Raw genomic sequence first — 13160 nt, 5'->3', positions numbered from 1 at the left:
TTCACCTCCTCGATCAGATCGAAGAGTTTTAATACACTTTCCAGTTTATTTTTCTCTCTCATTTCGAAATAGTTTGAACATTTCAAATGACTCTGATTTATGCTTCATTAAATAGACATATCCATACCTCGATAGGTCGTCTGTGAAGGTTATGAAGTAGAAATATCTACCTCTTGCACTTGAGCTCATGGGTCCACATATATCAGAATGTATCAAACCCCAGAGTTCACTGGCTCGCTCACCTTTTTCAGTAAAAGGTGATTTTGTCATTTTACCAAGAAGACAGGACTCACAGGTTGGAAGTGATTCACAATCACCTACTTCAAGAATTTCTTCTTGAGCCAACCTGTTTATCTTGTTCTTATTGATATGACCTAGCCTACAGTGCCAAAGGTAGACTTCTGACACATTATCTATTTTAGGGCATTTACCAGAGGTTTGAACCATATTAACAGGTTATGATAGAAAGTAAATTTTATTATTAAGTTATCCAATAAACATTGTAACACCATTCAAAATGATATTGTAAATATTTTTTTTTATTAAAAATTGATAACCGTTCATGGCCAAAAGGCCTACAGAAATAATATTTAATAAAAAGCTTGGACAATAGTGACATTCACTCAGAATTATATTTTGAGAATTGATTACAAGGTTCATGATTCTGAATGCTAGAACTGGAACTTTGTTTCCATCTCTAACGTTTAGGAATCTATCGCCTTCATCAAATCTCCTACTGACCTGCAGACCCTGCATCGAATTGCAAATATGATAAGGCTTCCGATATCCAATACCCAGGCAGTAGTATCTCAAATGGAAAAGTTGCAAGGTGTTATCATATAAGTACCTTGCTTCTTCTTCGGCCTGTTCGGGTCCAGGGAGGCAATGTATAGAGGACAGTTCCTCTTCCAGTGCCCTTGCTTCTTGCAAAAGAAGCACTCCGCCTGGCTCTGGTCGGGCTTGCGCTTCTTGGTCTGACCCTGTGCAGACGTCCCAGCATGCAGCTGCACCTTCTTATTCTTTTTCTTCTTGTTCTTCTTCTTCCCTTTCTTAAAGGGTCGACGACCAGAAGAAGACCCTCCCACAACATTCACCGACTCCTTATGGAGCTGGTGATCCTTCTCAAAGTTCTGCAGCAACCCCAACAAGCCGTGGTAGTTCACTGCAGGCTTTGTCATCCAAAAATGAGTAAGGAAGGGGAGGAAGGACTTGGGCAATGAATTAAGGATCACATCCTTACCGAGCTACTCATGTAGGGAAAAGCCCAGTTTACTTAGGTGCTCAATCATTTCGATCATGTACAGTACATGATCAGTGACTGAGGCTCCATCCCTCATCCGAGCATTGAAAATGGCACAACTAGTTTTGTGCCTTTCAACATCGTCAGGCGTGCCAAAGGAGTCGTTCAACATTTGAAGCATCTCCTATGGCTGGGCGTTCTCGAACCTGCGGTTGAACTCATCATTCATTACCATTAGCATAATGCACCGAACGGTGGTGCAGTCGTTGAACCACTTCTGATAAGTGTCTTGGACCATCCCTCTAATGTTCAGGGCTGGCTCCTCAGGTGCCGGATCCGTTACTACATAAAGGATCCAGTCATGCTCAAGGATAATTTTTAATTTTCGATACCAGCTATCGAAATTAGGTCCCATGAGCTTGTCATTATCTAATAATGATCGGAGGGATAGGATAGTGGCCATAGCTGCATAAAGGAAAATCAAACCTCTATTAGTACATAAATTATAAATACTAAAGGCTTGGACTTTAGTCTAAAGTTTCTCCCAGTATTTTTACGAACTGGTAGCCTCAACCTCAATTTGAGGAATTACTTTAATTTCTTAGTGGGTTCTAGAATCCACACAGACTACACACGAGCCCAACTTTGGTTGGTCAACCCATGTGCATCTATGGGTAGGTTCGTAACCAATTATTTTTCTAAACAACTTCTAGTAATTGATTTTGCCCTAGAACCTAATCAGTAGGCTTTGGCCTCCACTAAAAGATCTGGTTAGGTCCAACCATTAACATGATTTGATTTGGTGAATCAGACCAATAAATGATCAGGCCCGACTTTGGCCAGCCAACCTGATCACCATCAGAAAGACTCAAACCAAATTATCATATTATGAATGATAATTCCATTAGTCAATAAGCACCAAGCCTTTGGGCCTTCAATGATTATTAAACTAATGGACTCATTATCACTCACTTAATGGAAGGCTATGACTTAGTTATCAATATAACTTAATCATTTTTAGGGACCTAATATTTTTTTTTTTGAGGATTTTATTAAAGGATAGATGAGAAAAAAATATCAAACCAATTTCAATCCTCCCACTGACTTTACCAAATCAGATTAAAAAAGATTTAATTAAGCTGGCATTAAGAGCACCTAAATCAGTCAAACTGATTTACCTAATGACATGGGTGAGCCCTAATCACCAAGTGATCTAATCAAAACCTAATTCACCAGGTTGGCCAGGTAAGTGAGATCAGTGGTGGGGATAAGCCATTAACTCATCAGAGATCAAATCACTGCGAGTAGCTCCCGCTTAAAAATCACTGGTCAAACTGCCAAACTTACCTTAGACACCAACCGGTTCATTAGTTTTAATTTGATCAACTTAGTAAATAGGGTTCCACCATGTAGCCATGAATTAAGTCCATCTTAGTCTAGTTCAAGACATGGACCCATTTAACTACAACTATTGGAGTTGAGTCTAGAGTATCCTTGACCTAATCTAATTCAACTTTTGATTAGATTTGACCAATTACTCTAATTTAGTCTATTTCTTTAAGCTAACCTTAGGTCTAACCCAATTATGGACCTAATCCATCTAATCCATTGACCCACAAGTTTATACAATTGTCTTAGGTCTTAATCATAATTCTAGACCTACTAGACAATACTTAATTATTTTAATTAAGTATTTGGGCTGATGGGTCAGGGTTTGGCATTTCAAAAATAATTTTCAAATTTGAAAGGTTTTTTTTTTGTTCATCAAATATATTGACTCATTTCACAAATAGATCAGCACATTTCATAAATAGCAATCCTATTGCTAATTACATAACAGAAAATAACTCAATCAAAATAAATCATGAATATTCCTTTAGATCTAATCTAACATATTCATGATAAATTTTACAATTGAACCTTTATAATTAATTTCTTTCGCTGCTTCATCTGCATGGGATATAATTGCAGCGGCACCCCTACCGTCATAGGAGACCTCATCGAATGAGAGGAGAGGGCCTTTAAACCCTACTTTTCTCCTATAATCGGACGGCCATGGCAACCAACCCAATTCGATTACTTGCTACTTGGATCAAGTATATCTAAATATGCCAATTTCAAAATTTAAATTTCAAATTTTAAATTTTGAATTTCAAATTTCAAACAAATTTCAAATTTTAAATTTTTGAATTTCAAATTTTGAATTTTAAATTTTAAATTTTAAATTTGAAATTTCAACCAAATTTCAAATTTCAAATTTCAAATTTTGAATTTCAAATTTTTGAATTTTGAATTTTGAATTTCAAATTTCAAAATTCAAAATTCAAATTTCAAATTTTGAATTTCAAATTTTTGAATTTTAAATTTTAAACAACTTTCAAATTTTAAATTTTTGAATTTTAAATTTTAAATTTAAACTTTTAGATTACAACTTAATCTACGCATGTAAATATATATATCATATCTAAGAATCCGCTCTGATACCATTTGTGAGGAAATTCAGTGCAGGGGTAAAATGGTAATTTTAAAACTTTTTTAAAATCATAATTTTACAGTGAAAAAATATTAATTAATCTAATTAATTAATATAAATTTATCCTACACTAGGATCTAAATATGATATATAGCATGCATGCATTTAAATTTGAAATTCGAATTTGAACAATAAACACTTTATTGTAATGTGTTCAGAATACAATACCTTTGTGCGGGTAGTAGATCGTCGCAATCTGATCATCGTCGGGAGAGTCTGATCATCGTGATACAGCTACACAGTATGTCTGGCCTCTACGGATCGTCCACACGAAGCTCCCGATCTGATCGACTCCTCACGAGTGCTAGCTCATTGTAGAGCCCTTTTGACGGCCGATGCTGATCGAACTTCTTCGATCGATGTCTGTCGATTCTTCAGACACTCCGGATCATCAACAGACATGCTTGATAGGATGTTGAAGATCTCTCTGAGATTTTGTGAGCTCACAAAACTCGTAGCTCGCTTTCTCACTTTCCGAACCCCAGGCTAAAACTCTAGGGAACTCACCGAAAACCTTGCACCCACTTTTCTTTCTTTTCTTTCTTTTTCTCTTGGAAGGATATGGACTTCCTTCTCATGCACAAGACTTCTCACACCCCAAAATTTTTCTCCAAAAATCTTCTTCTTGCATGCCCCACTCTTCTCCTCCTTTTATAACAACGTCAAACGTCTTATCCAAAAGAAAGGATAAAGATGAGTAATTGCACATTTGAATTCAAATCAAATTTTGAATTCAAATGGACACCAACTCATCCCTTATCCACAAAAGGTGTGAGGTATGGCTTAAATTATGCATGGAATGATTTCATGAGAAACCTTTTCTCATGTAATAAATGGGGCATAAAAAAAGGGATAAGGCGCAAAGATTGATTGCCCATTCAAATTCAAACTTTATTTTGAATTTGAATGGCCAACCAATCATCCTTATCCATTCATATGGCACATTAAAGTGGGGGTGGAGAGGGCTTGGTGTGAGAAAAAAAATTCATGAGAAGTTCCTTCTCATGAATTCAAAAGGGTGCAATGGAAGTGAGGTGGCGCATGGAGATTGGGTCAAGGTGGTTTAATTATTTAAACCAACCTAATTGAACCAAATAAGTTAGGTCCAATTAGACTAATTTAAATTCAACTTAATTAGACTTAATTAGGCTCAATAAAATCCTAATCAAATCAAAAATTTACTAAGCCCAACCCCTGATCAAATCAGGGACCAAACCATCTTGACGATTAGGTCAACTCTTAACCTAATCAGGTCAAACCCAACTGAATCCAATTCAATTGGACTTGATCCAAAAATAATTACTCCATCAAATTGAGTTAATTAGCGATCAAATCATCAATTAAACCTCTCATAAATACTGAGTCCAAATTTGATGGGCAATCGGACATCAGAATTCATCGATATGTAACCCTGATCGAAAAGTCCCAACTAGTGGGACTCTTGACCCCGGTACCCATAATGTGTGGAACTCATGATCAGAGAATTTTGATTCTCAATCACTGAGTCTCAAATATGTAGGATTCTACACCAGCCATCAGATCAGATAGGAACCTCTAATGTGTGTGACCTCGTAGGTCGAACCTAAGCCGGTAGCACAGGAACCAATTTCTGTACTAATCGAAGTGACCATCTAGCAATGGTACCTGACATCCGGATAGGTCAAATAGTCACAATCACAACACTCAGAACCTACATGAATATGGTTACTGTATAATTCATCCTTTTGACCCCTGTGTTTAGGATGACTCAGGGTTAAACTGTCAACCCTGATCAGAACATCCGAATCGTGCTCAACTCAAACAGTCCTGTGACTCCTCACAAGGACTACCCTGGCCAAGGTTTTGCTAAATTGAAACATGACTGTACACAGCTCCTAAACTAGAGTGGTCAATCCCATCTTGACACACGCACTGACAAGTCAAGTACTTGACTACACCCAGCAGCCTTCCGTCACTGAATTAAAAATTCAGGTAGTCCAGTGCCTAAGTGCAGTGAGTTGCTTGCAAGTCACCGTGGTCAGATTAGAGGGATATTTATACCCATATTCCATCGGTAGCAAATCTTGACAGTAGAAATAGCTCCAGAGTCGGTCACGTTCAGTGCAGATGTATGTAAGGTTTTAATGCAATGGCGGAAGCACGGATTTCAAAGAAATTATTATGAAATCATAAAAATAAAACCTAACTCCAAGATCACCTTATCAGAAATTAAACCATATAATATGCATTAATATCAAATAAAAGATATAGAAACATACCTCTTATCGCTAAACCCTGATTTGTGCTTAGTTGCCAGCACAAAGCTTCTCTTATTGGCGCCATCAACCCATGCCTTTGGATCTGGAAGGAAGCCCATCCAATGGCCAAGATAGATGGCACAAATTTGAAGAATGGCACAAGAGATTAAGGGGCGTGGATAATTTAAAACTTATCTCCCCATTTGAAATTTCAAAGGGGCGCTTCCAAGAGGTGGCGCATGGATTTAATCCTTATCCCTATTCTTAATTCTTCTACGATGCGTTTAATGCTCAGAAGGACTCTTAGGCACCTCCTAAGACATCTAAAATACATTCGTAGAATAAAAGTTATGAAGAAAAATAGGATAGACCTTATCTAAAGGTGGCGCCAACTCCATCCATGCGCCATGTGGCTCATGCGCATGGATTCAAATCCACACGCCAAGAGAAAGGCTCTTAGGCATGTGGTTCCCTGGTTTTTGGCACCCAACAGCAAGCCCAATTAAAACACTTCAAACCCACTTCAAGACCAAATCCAATTTGGCTCAAATTGGTTCTAAATTAGCCCAAATCGGAACCCGATTTGAATTCGATTCGAATCTAAATGCTAGGGTTTGCAACATGTGCTAGCATGTTCAACTTGCAAACATGGTTTAATCAAATTAAACCCATGATTAATTTTCTTTGTGTGTGACCCATTGGGTTCCACATCTAGCCAGCAGTGAGTCCAGGTGCAATTTAAACTAATTTGGTTAGAACATAATATAGCCGATTTAGGTCAAATCAAGCTAAACCGTTTTGATCAATCAGAACAGCTTTTAATTAAATGATCGAATTAAACTCTTTAATTCGATCAAACTCACAAGACATGATTGACGTCTAGCAACGTATCATGTCTACCTAGTAGATATGGAATTTTGATGGGAATACCCAAAATACCCTTCAGTGAAAATTACCGTGCAACTTGATCTTACGATCATCCTGCATCCCGAATATAAGTTTGGGTATGGAAAAATATCAAACCCAATTTTATATTCATATTTTTCTTGATCAAATAATAATGATTTGATTTATAAAATATTAGAAACCATTTCTAATTTTTTCATAATGCTTTGATCAAAGTCTTCCTGAATCATTATTTGATTGAAGCAGATAGGATGCGATCTCCTCTTACTAGGAGCGATCGTTTCCATATTGACCTGCTCACAACCTTCGTAAGCAATCCATCATATCCAGAACATCTCGTACATGATTAAATCATAAATGAGTATGATCCAAAATATGGATTCATGCTTATAAGGTTCTATGGCAGTCTCAGGTCAAAAGATTTACATGCACAATTCCCACTATAAGAAAAAATCTGTTGACATGTAGATAAGACTCCATCAGATATTCTTTAATTGGATCAATTTAGTGAATTCATTCTCTAATGAACACTTACATCCTTATATTAGTGTCATACACAAGTAATAGTGAGATCAATTACCCTCTCTACCGAGCATACACAGGATATACCAGTCTTACCGGAAACATTGATCCCCTACTCAATGTTCCATCGACTAGGAATATTTAAAATTAGAGTTTTAAGGTTTTAGGTCTCACTTGGTATGATCGCATCATAACCCTAAAACCATAGCCCTAATTTATGGGGTTCATCAAAAAAAAATGCAGCATATGATGAACTAAATGCCTTTATTTATTTTACATGAGTTGTCGGGAGACAAAAAAATATCCATCTATTTATACATTTTGATTGGCTTATAGGGCGTATTCCTTTCAATCTCCTACTTGCACTAAAGCCAATCTCCCTTATATTTCAACCCCATACAATCGAGATGGCAATCGAATTGTTGTTGTGGTAAAGCTTTAGTGAATGGATCTGCTATGTTGTTCTTTGTGTCTACTCGTTCAATAATAACATCTTGTCTTTCAATTATTTCACGAACGAGATGAAAGCATCTCAAAATGTACTTGGATTTATGGTGAGACCTTGGTTTCTTTGCTTGAGCAACTGCTCCAGTATTATCATAATAAAGTGGTACTGGATTCTCAATCTCAGGAACAACGCCCAATTCAGTGATGAATTTCTTCATCTAGACAGCTTCCTTGGCAGCTTCACTTGCAGCTATGTATTCTGCCTCTGTGGTTGAGTCAGCTACTGTTTGCTACTTAGAACTCTTCCAACTCACTGCTCCACCATTCAAAGTAAAGACATACCCTGAAATGAATTTGCTATCATCTGGGTCTGATTGAAAACTAGAATCAGAGTATGCTTCTAGTTTAAGATCAGATCCACCATATATGAGAAAAATATCCTTAGTCCTTCTTAAGTACTTTAGAATATTTTTTACAGCCTTCCAATGATCCTCTCCTGGATCAACCTGAAATCTACTGGCTATGCCTAAGGTATAAGTTATATCAGGCCTGGTACATAACATAGCATACATTATTGATCCTACAGCCGAAGCATAAGGAATAGAACTCATTCTATTTCTCTCTTCAGTTGTCTTAGGAGACATCTTCTTAGAGAGATGTATGCCTTGACTCATGGGTAAATAACCTCTTTTACTTTCATTCATACTGAATCTTTTAGTATTAAGTCAATGTACTTAGACTGAGATAAGCCTAGCATCCTTTTAGATCTATCTCTATAAATCTTTATACCAAGTATATAGGATGCTTCCCCCAAGTCTTTCATGGAAAACTTATTTGATAGCCATAATTTGACTGTTTGTAACATTGGGATATCATTCCCAATAAGGAGTATGTCATCTACATACAGAACCAAGAAAACTAGGGCACTCCCACTAGTCTTCTTATACACACAAGGTTCATCCACATTTTTGATGAAGCCAAATTCTTTGATTGTTACATCAAAGCGGATGTTCCAACTCCTTGAGGCTTGCTTTAATCCATAAATGGATTTTTTAAGCCTGCATACTAGATTTGGTCTATCATTTGAGACAAAATCCTCGGCTGTGACATGTAGACCTCCTCTTCTAGAAAACCATTCAAGAAGGCGATCTTCACATCCATTTGCCATATTTCATAATCATAGTATGCTGCTATTGCAAGCATTATCTGAATAGATTTGAGCATGGCAACAGGTGAAAAAGTTTCATCATAATCACTATCCTATTTTTGCCTTAAACCTTTAGCTACCAATCTAGCTTTATAGGTTTCTATTTGACCATCTGCTCCAATCTTTTTCTTAAAGACCCATTTGCATCCAATAGGGTTTACCCCTTCTGGTGCATCAACCAAAGTCCATACTTTATTGGTGTACATGGAGTCCATCTGGATTTCATAGCATCCTGCCATCTGTCTGAGTCCTTACTCATGACAGCTTCTGCATAGGTTAAAGGTTCGTCATTCTCAATGACTTGGGCTTCATTATTCTCAATAATGAACCCATATCTTATAGGTACATGTCGTACCCTCTCTGACCTACGGATAGGAGTTATGTGTTCTAGTTCTTCTTTATTTATGTGAATATTTGGTTGAGAAATATCTATTTATTTTTGTTGAACTTCATTAATTTTAATATTTCTCCCACTGCCTCTTTCTAGGATAAATTCTTTCTCCATGAAAGTGGCATGCCTACTTACAAATACCTTTTGTTCAATAGGGTGGTAGAATAGATATCCTATACTATCCTTAGGATATCCTACAAACAAATATTTATCTGCTCTAGTATCTAGTTTATGTCCAAAATTTTTTTTGACATATGTTGAACATCCCATATCTTAAAATATTTAAGATTGGGCTTCTTACCTCTCCATATTTCATATGGAGTGTTAGATACAGATTTAGAAGGTACTCTATTCTAGATAATTATTGCAGTCTCTAAAGCATAACCCCAGAAGGAAGTAGGCAATTCAGTGAAGCACATCATGGATCGTACCATATCTAATAAGGTACGATTCCTCCTTTCGGCTACACCATTTAATTGTGGCGTATAAGGAGGTGTCCATTCAAAGATAATTCTCTTTGCTTTAAGATGGTCTAAAAATTCATTGGACAAGTATTCTCCTCCTCGATCAGATCGAAAGATTTTTATACTTTTTCCAGTTTGTTTTTCGACCATGCTTTGATACTCTTTGAATTTATCAAAGGCTTCGGATTTATGTTTCATAAGATACACATATCCAAACCTAGATAAATCATCTGTAAATATAATAAAATATGAGTATCCACCTCTGGCATGAGTTGTCATAGGGCCATATACATCTGTATGTACAAGTCCTAACAACTCGTTTGTCCTATCTCCATGTCCACTAAAAGAAGTCTTGGTCATTTTACCCATGAGACATGATTCACAAGTTCCTAATGATTCACAATCATAAGAATCAAAGAACTTTTCTTTGTACAACTTGTTAATCCTAGTCTCATTAATATGACCAAGTCGACAATGCCAAAGTAAGGTATTATATACATTATCTCTCTTACGTTTGCTATTTTCATTAACATGAAAAATATTATCATTCAAGCATAGAGTCAACAAACCATTGTCAAAAATGCCATGACAAATTATTTCATTAGAAAAATTAATCGAGCAACCATTGCTCGTTACAGATATTTGATATCCTTATTTTATCAACAAGGGTACAGATACAATATTTCTAATGATCTTAGGCATGTAATAACAATTTGTTAGCTCTAAGATCTTCCCAGAAGGAAACTTCAAGATATATGTCCCTACAGCTTCTGCTTGGATAGAATCTCCTCCAGCACCATAGAGCTCGAAATCTCCCTTCCTCAAACTTCTAATTTTCTGCAGCCCCTGCAATGATTTGCAGATATGAAAACCACAGGCAGTATCTAATACCCATGAGTTTGAAATGGAAGAATTCAATGATAATATTGTATGTATCTCATACATACCTTTTGGTGCATTATTTGCACCAGTCTTCACTGTTGCAAGATAAGCCTTGCAATTCCTTTTCCAATAACCTGCCTTGCCGCAGTGGAAGCAGGTCGACTGTCTGGAGGTCTTATTTTCCTTCTTTCTCTTATTTATACCACCTTTAGGGTTCAGCCTCCTTTTAGAACCCTTTTTACCTGCCTTCTTCTTGGAGTCCCATCCACAAGAAGAAGAGGAGCCTTATCCTTCTTGATATGGCTCTCTGCTGTTTTGAGCATATTTAACAGCTCAGGCAAGGAAGAATTCATTTTGTTTATGTGATAGTTCATGACAAACTGAGAAAATAATTCTGGAAGTGATTGCAGGATTAGATTTTGACTCAATTCTCCATCCATAACAAAACCTAATTGACCTAATCGAGTGATCAGGTCAATAACCATCAAAATATGATTTTGTACGGATGACCCCTCTGTCATTCTGGCACAGAATAACTGCTTAGATATCTCATATCTTGCAGTCCTACTCTGTTCTCCATAAAGCTCTTTTAAATTGAGCAATATGGAATGAGTATCCATGCTATCATGCTGCCTCTGTAACTCATTTGTCATAGAGGCAAGTATGATACACTTGACAGTTAAAGAATCATTTTACCACATCCTATATGTGGTTTTTTCTTTCTCTGTGGCATCCTCCCCAACTGGCTCAATGTCAGGGGTATCGAGAATGTAAGAAAGCTTCTCTTGACTAAGTACTATTTTAAGATTTCTCAACCAGTCCACATAGTTGGTACCAGTCAATTTATTTGTATCCAAAATGGAGCGAAGTGAAAGTGAAGAAGCCATTAATCTACATAATAAAGAACAATACATAAGCGAACAACTCAAGATGATATACACAATTAAATTAGGACTTTAATTTTATTGTGTCTCCCACTATTTTTATCAGACATCATAACCCTCTAGTATGATGTTTGAGAAAACCCTGATTGATTTTCTTAGTGGGATTGAGACCCTAATTCCTTATAAAAGATCTTGTGGTTGCACAACAAACCTTTTATAAGTTTAAAGATAGGAAACTCTTTCCAATTGCATCTCATGCAATTCTCAATAAAAACCCTGGCCTCTAAAACATTAATAGCCTTGTGTTTACACAACAGACCATAATATTTTAGTTAAGTAGGACCCTTCATTTTTAATACAGTCAAAATAGAATATAAATGCTTTTGTGGTTACACAACAAAGCATTATATTCAAAAAATTGCTGTAAGCATCTCGATGCGCCAGAACAATATTATGTCAGTTTTCATAATTGGTCTTGTGGTTACACAACAAACCTAATATGGTTCGTGACATAGTAATGTCCTAGCATGAAGGAAGGCCATAATATAGTGAATATAACACTGAGCATCCCAGTCAAGAATTAAATTAATCTAATCAGCCAGGTAAGTGGAAGAGAGGTGGGGGTCCCCCCGTTGCTTTCCTTAGACACCAATAAATTTTGGCCAGGTCAGACAACGGAATCAATTAGAAATCATATTCTTTTTACCAATCATGAACCACTTTTCTAGACACCGATTGATCAATTAGACATCATCGACTGGTTCTGCTATTGGTTAATTACACTATAATTTAATATCATTTTATAGAGGATTTTTCAAGTCTCAATGCATATTTAATTTCTATATCATAATAAATACATGAATAAAAGAAATTAGCATCATAGTGAACACACTTCAATATGACAAAGCAACATTCCATAATTATATACATCATATTTTAATTATGAAATAATGAATATGATCTCATCATATAGCATCATAGTGAACACAATTCAATATGACAAAGCAACATTCCATAATTATATACATTATATTTTAATTATGAAATAATGAATATGATCTCATCATATTAATATCATATTAAAACATAAATAATGACCATATCATATTTATAATATTGCCTTTAAATCATTAACATATCATCATATGATTTAATTCTAACAAGGTGGCTCTGATGCCACTGTAAGGTTTTAATGCAATGGTGGAAGCACGAATTTCAAAGTAATTATTATGAAATCATAAAAATAAAACCTAACTCCAAGATCACCTTATCAGAAATTAAACCATACAATATGCATTAATATCAAATAAAAGATATAGAAACATACCTCTTATCGCTAAACCCTGATTTGTGCTTAGTTGCCAGCAGCAATCTGTTTGGGTTTCCACCAGGTGCCCACATGTTCACCCTCCAATGTTGATCCACACGGGGACTCGATCAACTCTCT

Source organism: Elaeis guineensis, chromosome 3 (assembly GCF_000442705.2).
Source record: "Elaeis guineensis isolate ETL-2024a chromosome 3, EG11, whole genome shotgun sequence".
NCBI classification, from domain to species: domain Eukaryota; kingdom Viridiplantae; phylum Streptophyta; class Magnoliopsida; order Arecales; family Arecaceae; genus Elaeis; species Elaeis guineensis.
Note: the sequence above shows the minus strand (reverse complement) of the source record.